We start from the raw sequence: 14,163 nt of genomic DNA on the forward strand, positions 1-14,163 counted from the left end.
TTCTATGGCAATATACTAAGACCCATAACTTTTTTTAGTTTTCCGTTGGTAATGCTGTGTGGGCGCTTGCTTTTTGCAGGGCGACTTTGTAGTTTTTATTTGTACTATTTGAAGGTACGTATGACTTTTTGATCACTTTCACTGGTCAACACTGAAATTGTTACTGACTTTAAAAGGCCCTAATGTGTAGTATCTTGGTGTGCTGAACACGAATATGACCATGAACATTTTTTATTGGCTCTCGTTTTGACGTTTCAGAAAGGACGGTAATCTGGTGTTCTGTTCCGATATTGAGGGCCTCATGAATGCCTTAGAAATCACTCATGACCCAGAAGAATGGAGACTATTTGTAGACTCTTGGAAACTGAGTCTTAGGGCTGTGCTTTTGCACAATGGAATCCATCTTCTATCAATTCCAGCAGCGCATGGTGTCCACATGAAAGAGACGTACAATAACTTAGAGCAGCTACTGAATTCCAAGTACAGCTGACACCTCTGTGGTGATTGGAAGGTAGTTGCCCTTTTAATAGGACTGCAGCAGGGATATACAAGATACATATGCTTCTTATGTGAGTAGGATAGCCGAGCAAGGGCACTGCACTACTTGCGGAAGGAATGGACTCACAGACAAAATATAGCAGTTGGAGAGAAGAATATCCAGCACCCAGCTTTGGTCAAGGCTCACAAAATCCTGCTACCACCCCTTCACATCAAACTAGGTTTGATGAAGAATTTCATAAAAGCCATAGACCGGACTTCGCCAGCTTTCCGATACCTTCATGAAGAATTCCCATGCTGGCAGACTCTTGCTGGACACTCCACAGAGATGCTCCCGAACAGCTGGACAAGAGACAAGCAAGGAAATCTAAGACGTAGTCTATGACGTGATGTTCTTACAGGTGTTAACCAGAGGCCTATTACTATTGGCATGCATTTTGTGATGTAAACGACTATTGCAGATTACAAAAAAAATTTTGCATTTTGTGTTGAACACATGTGAAGTGATAAGAAATGACTCATTTTATTTCAATAACATGAATTTTGTAAACGTTTGTTAACCAGTGTTTCTATTCCAATTTCTTTAGGAGATGGGATGCACAATAAAAAAGCAATTTTGGCATTGTTTTTTTTCCTAAGACGTTCTCCGTGTAGGACAAATAATTATATATTTTAATAGCTTGGACTTTTACAGACGTGACAATACCAAATAGGTTTATTATATTTAGTTAACTTTTAAGTGAAAAATGGTCTAGGGCTCATTCAGACGAATTTAATGAATGGCTGACTACTGCCTCTGATTGGCTGAGTTCTCTGACCAATCAGAGGCAGCGCTCAGCTGTCATTCAATGAATAGCTGATCGCTCACTCTGATTGGACACAGCGCTCAGCTAATCAGAGGCTGCGCTTTCAGGAGGCAAGGACTTTTCAATCCCCGACCCCCAGATACAGATGCAGACTGACAGGGATGGGGAGAAGAGCCGAATAGCGGTTCAGGAAGGGGGGGGGGACATTTTTTTTTCTTTTTTCACAGCTAGGGATGATTTTCAGGGTAGGGCTTATATGTCTAGCACCCCTTCTGAACATCATCACTGCAGGGGTTGCCTTCATCCCATTGCTTTCAACGGGGTGGCAGCAGCGCTGGCCCCATTGAAAGTAATGGGATAGCAGTGACAGGATTCTTTCGTCCCAGCTACAGCCCCCTCATCACTGAACACTGTGACAGTCCTGTCAACAATCTCCTGCTTTGTTTACAGGTTGCCATAGAGACCATCGGCTTGTCAGAAGCAAGCCGATGGTCTCTGTGGCAGGGAGAGCTAGCGCTTGGCTGTGAGAGGACAGCTAGGTACTAGCTCTTACAGCAGAGATCAGAGAAAACCTCCGATCTCTGCTGTGTTAACCCTTTACATGCTGCAGTCTATGTGACTGCAGCATGTAAAGGGCTGTCACTGCATCATGTAAAGGGCTGTCACCATCGGACCCCTGGAATGTGATCAGACAATTAGACCATTTTAAAAAACCTGCCCTGGTGGGCACGACAGTGGTAGGAAACCCGCCACTCAAGGGGTTAATGCCCTGTAGATTAAAAGGATCATACTATGCAGCATTACACATAAAAACGATATTCTGCTAACCTTTTTATTCCTTATCTTCTCCTTGTAAAGCTGACCTAAAGATGGCGCCACCAGGGTAGTTCCCATGATGCGCTGCTCTCTCTCCTCTTGAGCGTGCGCGCTCCTGACGCCGCCGGTCACATGACTGAAAGACTGGCGTCATTAAGAGAGGCGCGTGCTGTGATGGGAAAAGCAATATCAAGCTGTGAGTGACGGCCTGATATCGCTCTCTCCATCCATGTGAGTCTCCTGGATGCGCGGCGTTTCATGTGAAAACAGCCACGTACCCCTGAGGGGAATCCCTTTACTGCTTTCAACGGGGCCGGCAGCCGTGCGGGACATTGCCTGTCTTTTCAATGCGGCCAGCGGCAGCCCCGGGCACGGCGGGGATGAAGAAATCCTCTGCCACAGCTGTGACAACTGTGGCAGAAGTGCAGCATGCTATCCCATTGCTTTAAATGGGATCGGCGTTGCTGCCGATCCCATTAAAAGCAGTGGTTTTTGGAAAACCCTGCAGCATGATTTTCGGGGAAGGGCTTGAAATATAAGCCCTTCCCTGAAAATCATCAATAAGTGGTAAAAAATTTTTTTTTTAAAGTACTCACCTATCCGCTGCTCACACGCGATCTCCAGCTGGCTTCCCGACACTGCTATTGGCTGAGCGCTCAGCCAATTACAGATAGTTCTTAGCTATTCATTCATGAATAGCTGAGATAGTGCTATTCATTAATGAATAGCTAAGCACTATTTGTAATTGACTGAGCACTCAGCCAATAGCTAAGCACTAGCTGCTATTGGCTAATCGCTCAGCCAAGCAGCACAGCCCTTTCAGGAGGCATTTTTAAATCCCCGCCTGCTGAAAGTGCTGGATAGCAGTGTCGGGGAGCCAGCCGGAGGACGCGTGTGAGCGGCGGATAGGTGAGTACTTTTTTTTTTTTACATTTTTTTACCACTTATTGATGATTTTCAGGGAAGGAAGGGCTTATATTTCAAGCCCTTCCCCGAAAATCATGCTGCAGGGTTTGCCAAAAACCACTGCTTTCAATTGGACCGGCAGCAGCGCCGATCCCCTTGAACGCAATGGGATAGCATGCTGCACTTCTGCCACAGCTGTGGCAGAAGTCCACGGTATTCTCCTCATCTTTTCAATGGGGCTAGCGTAGCTGCCGCTTGCCCCATTGAAAAGACTGGCGATATCCCAGTTTCATTGCGGCTTCTTTCTTGCGCTGTGAGGCAAGCGTTTTCACTTGCTCTCGCAGCGCAAGATAGAAAATGTCACCAGTGGGTGTCCGCCCTCAATGGGAGAGCATTGCGATCACTTACCACTGCTGGTGATAGCTCTGACAGGAGATTCCTTCAACTCCCCGGCATGTCCCCTCATCACTGAACACTGTGACATCATTGTCACATCATTATCACATCATTGTCACATCACTGTCACAGTGTCCAGTGATATGGAGACATGCTGGGGAGATGAAGGAATCTCCTGCTACAGTTGTCACCAGCAGGAGCAGGAGATCGCAATGTTCTCCCATTGAAACTATTTAAAAGTGAGAGTATTCCCACAGTGGCCCACACAAACACACAGTGGCCCCCACGATGCACCTACATAGTGCCCCCACAGTGCTCCTACAAGGTGTACCCACAGTGCCACCACATGGTGCACCTAGTTAGTGCCCCCCATGGTGCACTTAGATAGTGGCCCCACAAGTAGCACCTGCACAGTGCCCCCACATGGTGCACACACAGTGCCCCTACATGGTGCACCTTTATAGTGCCCCCACACAGTGCCCCTATATGGTGCCCCCACATGGTGCACATGCATAGTGTTCCCCTCAGTTCTCCTACAAAGTGCCCCTACATAGTGCCCCCATATGGTGCACAACACGGTGCCCCCATGCTGTTCGCACAGTGCGCCCCCACATAACATAGTGCCCCCACAGTGCGCGCCTCCCTGCACAGGCAGGATTACACTGAGAGGAGACACCTATATATAGATAAAACAGGACCCAACATTCACAATAGTCACTGCTCACCTCCTCCCATCACTGCACAGACAGGATTACACTGAGAGGAGACACCCATATGTAAAAAACACAGGAGGCACCATTCACAATAGTCACAGCTCACCTCCTGCCATCCCTGCACAGACAGGATTACACTGAGAGGTGACATCTATATATAGATAACACAGGAGCCACCATTCACAATAATCACAGCTCACCTCCTCTCCTCCCTGCACAGACAGGATTACACTGAGAGGTGACATCTAGATATAGATAACACAAGACCCACTATTCACAATAAGCACAGCTCCCCTCCCTGCACAGGCAGGATTACACTAAGCGAGAACACCTATATATAGATAACACAGGACCTACCATTTACAATAGTCACAGCTCACCTCCTCCCCTCCCTGCACAGGTAGGATTACACTGAGGTGCTCCCAAATAGTACCCCCATAATGCACCCCCAACATAACATAGTACCCCTATACTGCTCCCGCATAGTGCGCCCCCACATAACATGGAGCCCCATAGCGCTCCCACATAGTGTTCCCACATGGTGCTACCACAGTGCCCCCACATAACATGGTGCTCCCACATAGTGCCCCCACACGGCGTACCCACAGTGCCCCCACATGGTGAACCTACATAGTGCCCCCACAGTGCCTCTAGATGGTGCACGTACATAGTGCCCCCACAGTGCCTCTACATGGTGCACCTATATAGTGCCCGCCCATACAGTGCCGCCACATGGTGCTCCCATAGAGCCTGCCCACATATCATAGTGCTGCCATATTGCTCCCACATAGTGCTCCCACAGTGTACCCCCACAGTGCACCCCCACATAACATAGTATCCCCACAGTGCTCGCCTCCCTGCACAGGCAGGATTACACTGAGAGGAGACACCTATATATAGATAACACAGCACCCAACATTCACAATAGTCACTGCTCACCTCCTCCCATCCCTGCACAGGCAGGATTACACTGGATGGGAGGCTGGCTGGGTCAGTCAGTGGCAGCGCCAGTAATACTACCCCTCACAACTCTTATTGTGCCCCCACATGGTGCTACCACAGTGACTTCACCTAGTGCCTCCACATAACATAGAGCCCCCATAGTGCTTCCACATAGTGCCCCCACATGGTGCTACCAGTGCCCCCCCCCCACAGTGCCCCAACATGGTGATCGTGCAGTGTGCCCCCAACTAACATAGTGCCCCCACATAGCATAGTGAAACACTCCATAATAGCCACAGCAGCATCAGCGCCCCCTCCATATTAGCCTCAGCAACATCACTGCCCCGACAATAGCAGCCGCAGCAGCATCAGTGCTCCCCCAATAGTTGCTCCAGCAGTAATAGTAACCCTCAATAATTGCCCCAGCGGTAATAGTGACCCCTAATAGTTGCTCCAGCACTAATAGTGACCCCCAGCAATTACCTCAGCACTAATAGTGCCCCCCAATAATTGCCCCAGCGGTAACAGTGCCCCCCAATAATTGCAGAAGTGATAGTGACCCCCAGTAATTAGCACTGCTGGGACAATTATTGAGGGGTCACTCACTGCTGGGGCAATTATTGGGGGTCACTATCACTGCTAGGGGAGTCACTATTTTTGCTGGGGCAACTGCCCTAGCAATAATAGTGACCCCCAATAATTGCCCCAGAAGTGATAGTGACCCTCAATAATTGCCCCAGCAGTAATAATATGGGGCTTCACTATCACTGCTGGGGCAATCATTGGGGATCACTATCACTGCTGGGACAGTTACCCCTTAATAATTGCTCCAGCAGTAATTGTGACACACAGTAATTACCCAGCAGTGATAATGACACCAAGTGATCATCACTGCTGTAGCAATTATTAGGGATTACTATCACTGCTTGGGCAATTACAAACCTGTCCCAGTACTGCACCCGAACCGAACAGTGACAGCCCGACAGCGACCACCCCGCCCTCGGCACAACAAGTTACAGCAACAGCCCCCCCTCCGGCCACCAACCCGCCCCTGTGCAACAAGTAATGGTAACAGCCCTCCCTCCCCACACCCCGTGCGACAAGTTAGGGTAACAGGCTCCCCTCCCCCGTGCGACAAGTTTATGTGACAGCCCCCCCACCCCCTGTGCGACAAGTAATAGTAACAGCCCTCCCTCCCCACACCCCGTGCGACAAGTTAGGGTAACAGGCCCCCTCCCCCGTGTGACAAGTAATAGTGACAGCCCCCCTCCCCACACTCACCCACGCCCCATGCGACAAAAATGGTGACATTCCCCCCATGCAACAAGTAATGGTGACAGACCCCTTTCCCCCACCCAACCCCCGTGCGACGGGTAATGGTGACACCCCCACCCCCCAAACGACAAGTAATGGTGACAACCCACCTCCCCCTACACACCCCCTGTGCAACAAGTAATTGTGACAGCCCCCCATCCCACCACCCACTTTCCCCCGTGCGACAAGTTATGGTGACAGCCCACCCCCCTGTGTGACAAGTTATGGTGACAGACCCCACACCGACACAGCCCCCGCCCCTAGTAATAATACTTACCCTCCAGCTGAGATCGGCAGACCCTCACCGCGAACTGCCGCGCGAACCCGAGACAGCAAGCGCTACTGCGCATGCGCGAAGACACAGGCACGCACTCACAGTCCAAGGAGCTCTACTACGCATGTGCAAACAAACGGGACGCAAGTCCACAGTTCGACTAGAGGAGAAGACAGAAGCAAGAAATTTGTCGGAACCAGGGACAACAGGACCGTCAACACAAGAAGGGGACACTCCTGTAAGTATATATCTTCTGTATGGCTCATTAACAATGCACAATGTATATTACAAAGTGCTTTGTAATTGCCATACAGAAGTGCATGCATACACTTGTCTTGCCCAGACAACCCCTTTAAGGTTTTTTTTTTATTTAAATAGATTTTATTTTTGTAATATTTAAAAAAAAAATTAATAATCCTAATTTTTTTTGGTCCCCATTGGTGATTTGACCTTGCAACAGTTTGGTCACTTCTACAGTAGTATATAGTATTATTAACGATGCTTTATTGAGAGCTGACTGTGACAGAGCTTAATAGACTGCAATACATGGCAGACCCAGGAACCTTCCCTTGATTCTGGGCTGCCATGTGAACCCATCTGCACCTCACAATACCTTCATGTAGAAGCTCCTCTTTTCATTTTACCCATGAACTCATAACCTTTTTACTTATTTAAATAAAGAAAATATCAATCTCGTAATTGTTCTATCTTCCTTCATTAAATAACATGAGGTATTGGTTTATATCTTGGCCAAAATACGCAAACATGTCAAGTTCCACCATTGTGTTAACTTATCCAGGTCTTAGGGCTTCTTCACATGGCCGTGTTTGTGCACGTTTTTTCATCACTGAAACTTATTCTTCATTGTGTGGATGCAAATGAACAATAAATAATATATTGAGGAGATGCCAGTGACTGCTCAGTGTGTTTATATATGCACTGGGTATGGTCTGCCAGTAAAAAAAAGTCATGTACTGACAATGCAGTGGCATGAATATATGACCTGGCAGATACTCCAACACCCCAAGTGCACCAAACGTACTAACACCACGCTATGCCAATATAAAATCAAAGTGTATGGACAAAGTAGAATGCAATACAGAGGTGTTAGTTTCCACCGCTTTTGGCCAAGATATGTAAGCTCGCAACCCACGTCAAGGGTCCTCATTACCTTGCGAGTTCCCTATCCTAAAAAAAAAACAACAAAAAAAAAACCAGGCAAACACACGGAAAACAAGCTCCATGCACAGCAGATGTTGCCATAGCCAAATTTCTAGGGGTTGTTTAGTTGTGAACTTTTGGTGGCCTATCATCAGTTTAGGTCATCAATAGTAGAGTGATGTGGATCCATCACACAATACCCTTACCAATTAGCTGTTTACCAGGCCAGGGTGATTGTACACTGAGCTGATTTCTGTAGGAAGCATATAGCTCCTTTCACATTGTAGCGGCCTTGCTTTGTGGTGCAGTCCAAATTCCCTTTGAAAACTGCCCTGGGAATAGAGCTGTCTTCTTTCTGCAGAAATCAGCTGAGTGCTTGACTACATTAACCTATGTCTGTGAATACACCCTGGCGGATATGCTAGCGATGGCCTATTCTAAAGATAGGCTATCAATCATTTGCAAATGGACAACCCCTTTTAATTATGGCCCTACAAGGCAGCAGTGATAATCTCTAAGACACCATGCTGCCCACAAATACATAATAACACAGGCTGAAGAGAGACAATGTCCATCTAGTTCAGCCTGCCCCCCCCCCCCCTGTTGATCCAGAGGAAGGCAAAAAACCCCCAATGAAGCAGAAGCCAATTTAGCCCATTGGAGGAAAAAATTCCTTCCCGACTCCATAATGACAGTCAGAATAATCCCTGGATCAACATTTTGAAAGTTGGTACAGCAGATTGATGTTATCTATGCAGCAAGACAAGATGGCCAATATTTCTAGCAGTAGAGGAAGAGTTGAAGCATGGAGAATGTCAGCTGAACTGATAAGCCAATGGTGAATGTGGAATGAGTGGTTGTTGAGAAAAAGTAGTAAATTAGATTGATGTTTTCTCAACTTCTACACATTCTCCATCGACTTATCAATTAAGCCCACATTCTCCACGGTCAATATCTTTCCCTTCTGCTCCCAACATGGGGCATCTTCTCCTGCTGTATAGAAAACATCAATGTGCTGAACCACCTTTTGTCACTTTCCACACATTCTACATTCTCCCTCGGCTTGTCATTTAAGTCCATGTTCTATATGCTCAAAATCATTCTCTACTGCTCTAAATGTGGCACATGTTGTCCTGATGCATAAATACCATCATTCTGCTGTACCACCTTATCATGTTAATCCAGAGGAAGGCAAAAAAACCCCAATGAGGCAGAAGCCAATTTAGCCCATTGGGGGAAAAAATTCCTTCCCGACTCCATAATGGCAGTCAGAATAATCCCTGGATCAACATTTTGAAAGTTGGTATAGCAGATCGATGTTATCTATGCAGGAGGACAAGATGCCCAATATTTCTAGCAGTAGAGTAAGATGTGGAGCATGGAGAATGTCAGCTGAACTGATAAGCCGATGTAGAATGTGGAATTAGTGGAAGTGGAGAAAAGGTGGTAAAATAGATTGATGTTTTCCCAACTTCTACACATTCTCCCTTGGCTTATCATTTAAGTCCACAGTCCCCATGATTAAAATCTTTCTCTACTGCTCTAAATGAGGCACATGTTGTCCTGATGCATAAATACCATCATTCTGCTGTACCACCTTATCTTGTTGATCCAGAGGAAGGCAAAAAAACCCCAATGAGGCAGAAGCCAAATTAGCCCATTGGGGGAAAAAATTCCTTCCCGACTCCATAATGGCAGTCAGAATAATCCCTGGATCAACATTTTGAAAGTTGGTACGGCAGATCGATGTTATCTATGCAGCAAGACAAGATGCCCAATATTTCTAGCAGTAGAGTAAGATGTGGAGCATGGAGAATGTCGGCTGAACTGATAAGCCAATGGTGAATGTGGAATGAGTGGTTGTTGAGAAAAGGGAGTAAATTAGATTGATGTTTTCCCAACTTCTACACATTCTCCCTCGGCTTGTCATTTAAGTCCATGTTCTCCATGCTCAAAATCTTTCCCTACTGCTCTAAATGTGGCACATGTTGTCCTGATGCATGAATACCATCATTCTGCTGTACCACCTTATCTTGTTGATCCAGAGGAAGGCAAAAAACCCCCAATGAGGCAGAAGCCAATTTAGCCCATTGGGGGAAAAAATTCCTTCCTGACTCCATAATGGCAGTCAGAATAATCCCTGGATCAACATTTTGAAAGTTGGTACGGCAGATCGATGTTATCTATGCAGCAGGACAAGATGCCCAATATTTCTCGCAGTAGAGTAAGATGTGGAGCATGGAGAATGGCGGCTGATCCAAAATAATCCCTGGATCAACATAAAATAGATTGATGTTTTATCATTGCCCATTTCCCCTCCCTTCCAATCGCAGGCTTACCTCTTGTTCCTCCCCGCTGGTTCTGTGCAATGGAAGGGGCGGAGCTAAGCATAGGAGCCCATGCAGCGGCCGATGTTCCTGGACTATCTTTTGGGCCCAATGTAAAAACGCCCGGAGCTATATTGGCTTGGAAATACGCCCGTGTGATCTGATGCATTGGAACACAGGTTGTGTTAAATTGCTGTCTGTCAAGGCTCTGGACGATATTATGGTCATTTCCATATGCGGGGAGCAGCCCATGAATACATTGCGGCAGAAGGAAAGGCTTCTTCACCTCCGTCCAGAAGGGATTCCCAATTCTGAAATCACGTGGGAAACGGCACATTCATCTCCAATATTGTCTTTAACCCAAAGTCTGCCGGCCAATCCAAGGAGCAGACTTGTTGTTCCAGGTACTGAGCCAAAAACTGAAGAGGAAGATACATGGGAGTGCTGGCATAGCTCTTGCCCAGTGAGACCAACTTCAGGTTCAGCAGTTGCATCCTGTCGGCAGCATCCATCTCTACGCTGTCCTTCAACTCTGTTTGTATGATTTCCTTCCATATCTGCTGCACCAAGAAAGCATTAGAAAAAGAAGCACATCTAAGGATTGCAAGCTTGCACTCTGAAAGCTGGAATGGGTCTGCAAATTTCTCATACAGAGCTGTAAGGTCCATTACCTGTGAATCAAGCTGCGCCGCAGCAGTCTGTGCTGGAGGATGTTGGGAGTATTTCCTGAGTAGCACTTTCTGGATTTCAAGCTGTACTTTAGCGACATCCATTAAGTCTTCCAGCTCATGTATGAGTTCTGAATCTTCAGCACGTCCATACTGGCCATTGGTGGTTCTGGCACACAAGATGGCTCTAGATAAGTATTCAATCCTTCCTTTCAGAGAGATGTTGGGGCTCTCGTAGTCCGCTAGTTTGGCCATCACCCTGGCAGCTTTGATGGGACTTCCCTTCTTCTGGTAGTAACAGAACAATAAATTCATGTAGCGCACTTCGTTGTCCTCATGGTTGGACATGCGCACCAAATGAGACTCCAGAAAAGGTGACTTCAGCTCCAGCAGGACGTCTGTGAGATCAACCTTGATGAGCCAGTTGAATAACACAATATGGAAGAATTCATCTGCAGAGCGCGGAAGCAATTCCAGTATCTGGTGAAAAAGAAGTCCAGAGGGGCCGTGCTTTGTGGTTACTCTTCGGGGAGCAGATTTCCTTTGGTTGACCAGCTCTTGCAGTAAATCAATGATGATTTTGTAGCTGTGCATCTTGGTTTCAAATGCTTGTAAGCCCAACTCATCGCCTTCGGGCTCACCGTTCTTCAGATAGCGCAAACCAAGGCCTTGCGGATCCTTGTTTCCAGCATATGTAAGGCACAGCTGTACTACACCCTCATAAAAACACTGCTGTCTGTACTTGCCACAAACACTAGCCAAGTCAAGAAGGTGACATACTTTCTGGTACTCCTGCAGTGACGCGCGCAGCAATTGTTCTTTATCATACTTGTTGTTGACTTGAAGGGATCGTTGTATAAGTACATAAGCCTTGGACAATATGGCATCTTCACTGCTGTAAAATATCGGGCACATGTGCTGCAGGTAAGAGATCACCTCATCCGTATTTACATTGTGACGGATATGGCAGTCGATCAATGATGCGATGAGAGTTTTGGTCAGCTTCTTCCCCCGGATGACTAGATCTTTAAAGGTCATGTTTTTCAGCTGCTTCTGCAACTCCTTGCGAAGCCCAGACACTACCTGGTGAAAGTGGGGCTCACAGAACTGGTTCCACACCGCTAAGGTTTGGCAGGTCTTCTTCACCAACTGGTGAATTCCTTGAAGGGAGATCTTCTCAGTTAGCAGGGCCTCAGTGTGACACTCGTCATGTACCTCTTGGTGATGGCAGGTGTTGGTATCACGCTTTAGGAAACTGAAGGCTTTTCCAGAACTGTTCTTCAGCTTCTGCCTTGTGTCGGTGGTCGCCCTGTTGCCACGAGGGATCGTGCTCTCATATTTAGACTTTAGATCTCTGAGGGTGCCCGTTCCAAAATTAAAATTTCTCTCCAGAAATTCTTGTAAGTCTCTGAGGTCTCGTAGAGCTGATTGCAGAAGTTCTCCGGAGATGCCACTATCCATTTTTATGAAGTCACCGTTGTCATTCTTGCATGTTCTTTCGACTATGAGGTCTTTATCCCAGATGAGGTGAATAATGCTGGTAAAATAGATGTAAATCCCATTGTGTCCTCCAGAAAAATGTTGTTGAGTTGAACCCTGGAAGCGTTTATTTGGTATCTGGCTACGTGTGGGTAAGGGTGACCCAACAGATATGGTGTTATTTGCCCTGGTGTTATTGGGTGCGGGAAGTGAAGAGTTATTCTTCACCTGCGCTATTCCTCCATATCTGAAAAATACCTCAGTAGCCCAGGTAGACAGCTTCTGATCGGAGGCAGCAGTAGAACACGCAAGGTGTAAACTAGCTGCACAGGCCTGGTCCGGGTGATACACCTTAAAAAGTTGTTCAGTCTTCTGCTCATCTTCATCTTCATAAGCGTCGATGAGAGGATCCTGAAGCTGCTCCACCGGTCTGACCAGAGAGAAGATATGGCTTCCATGTGCGGAGAGCACAACAAACATCTTGGCTGGAACCATATGTTGTTGGACGGAAGAGTCCTTGACAGACGCAATTACACAGGAATGACCCCGCAGATGTTTTACGGCATGTGTTTCCATTAATTGGTTCTGAAATGGGACGCAGTTATGGTTGATGCACCATAGTTGGTCATAGACGGCGTTTTCAGCAGCTGCCATAAGGAAAACGCCATCGCTATAAAGCACTTGATGGACGTTTGATGGCTTGTCCACGGTGGCAGAGTCTATAAATCCGGGCGGTAGGCGAATATGGACTAAATCCAATCGCCAGGGCTGAGCTGCGGGCCGCTTTGACGGGGCGGATGTAAAGTAAAGGCGGACGCCGGCGCCAGTAATAGCCACCAAGTCACAATTCACAGATTCTGAATCTTCAATGACAGCAATCTGAATGATGGGCCTGAAGAGTGACGGGTCGGCTGTCTTGGCGATCCCTACAGCAGCGGATACAATGGCGTCCTGGAATACTGACGCCTTTTTGGTTATTCCGCTGCCATCTGGACCCAAGTCATAGACCTGTAGTACGCCGCTCTCAGAGCGGGTATACAAGATGTTCCGGCTGTCATCCACAGCGATCTGAACGACGGGGTCATGTCTGCTTAGAAGCCAGGAGGCGAGCAGCACGCCGGCCGCGCTCCGCGTACAGTTAATAATCTGCCACTTGGGGCTAAGCCAGCCGGCTTCAGCCCGGTAGACCACTTCATACAAGCAGCCGGATGTACCAGACAGAAAGATGCGCCCATTGTGTGTGCCGGCGACAGATACGTAGGTATCTTCTGCAGCGGCAGAATACAAGGGCTCTTCTAGCAGCTGGATCTGCCCAGAAGGGTTGTCATGGGGATCTTCAGGCTGCAGACAGCTCACTCCTAATACAACAAGTGTGACCGGAGTGGCAATGATTAGCAGATGGGATGTCTGTGGCTGGACGACACCTTCTTGAGGTCTGACCAGTCCAGCACACACGATTGTGTCCCTGAGGCCACCAAAGCGAGTGACATTCCGGCCGGTGCGGAAGTCCCACAGGAAGAGGTCACTGCTAATGGCCAGCCAAGCCTGGCTGATCTCAGGGAACACTCCCATCATGCAATGAGTGTTCTTCATGGGGTTAAAATAATCTAACATCTCCGGGGGAAGCGGCACTGTGTGCACAGCGCTGACCACCGGGAGTGTGGGGGCGACACCGAGCAGATGAGGGGCCTGCAGAGGGTAATCAGCAGGGGAGTTACCTGACAGAGCAGGGCTGTCCCGAAGGTCCAGGGCGGATGACAAGTCCCTGTAGGCTGAGGCCTCGTGCAGCAGGCGCTGGATCCTCTTCTTGGCTGCGTCCATCGCGTCGTCCATACGGGTTGAGCGCGACTGTGCAGTCTGTTG

At 47.8% G+C, this 14,163-nt stretch overlaps 1 pseudogene; it reads right to left on the bottom strand.

Annotated features, from left to right (window-relative positions):
• Positions 1 to 734: 734 nt before the first annotated feature.
• Positions 735 to 14,140, bottom strand: LOC136626634 (nuclear pore complex protein Nup155 pseudogene; annotated as a pseudogene).
• Positions 14,141 to 14,163: the final 23 nt, after the last annotated feature.

This window comes from Eleutherodactylus coqui, chromosome 4 (genome assembly GCF_035609145.1).
Source record: "Eleutherodactylus coqui strain aEleCoq1 chromosome 4, aEleCoq1.hap1, whole genome shotgun sequence".
In the NCBI taxonomy this organism is placed as follows: Eukaryota; Metazoa; Chordata; class Amphibia; order Anura; family Eleutherodactylidae; genus Eleutherodactylus; species Eleutherodactylus coqui.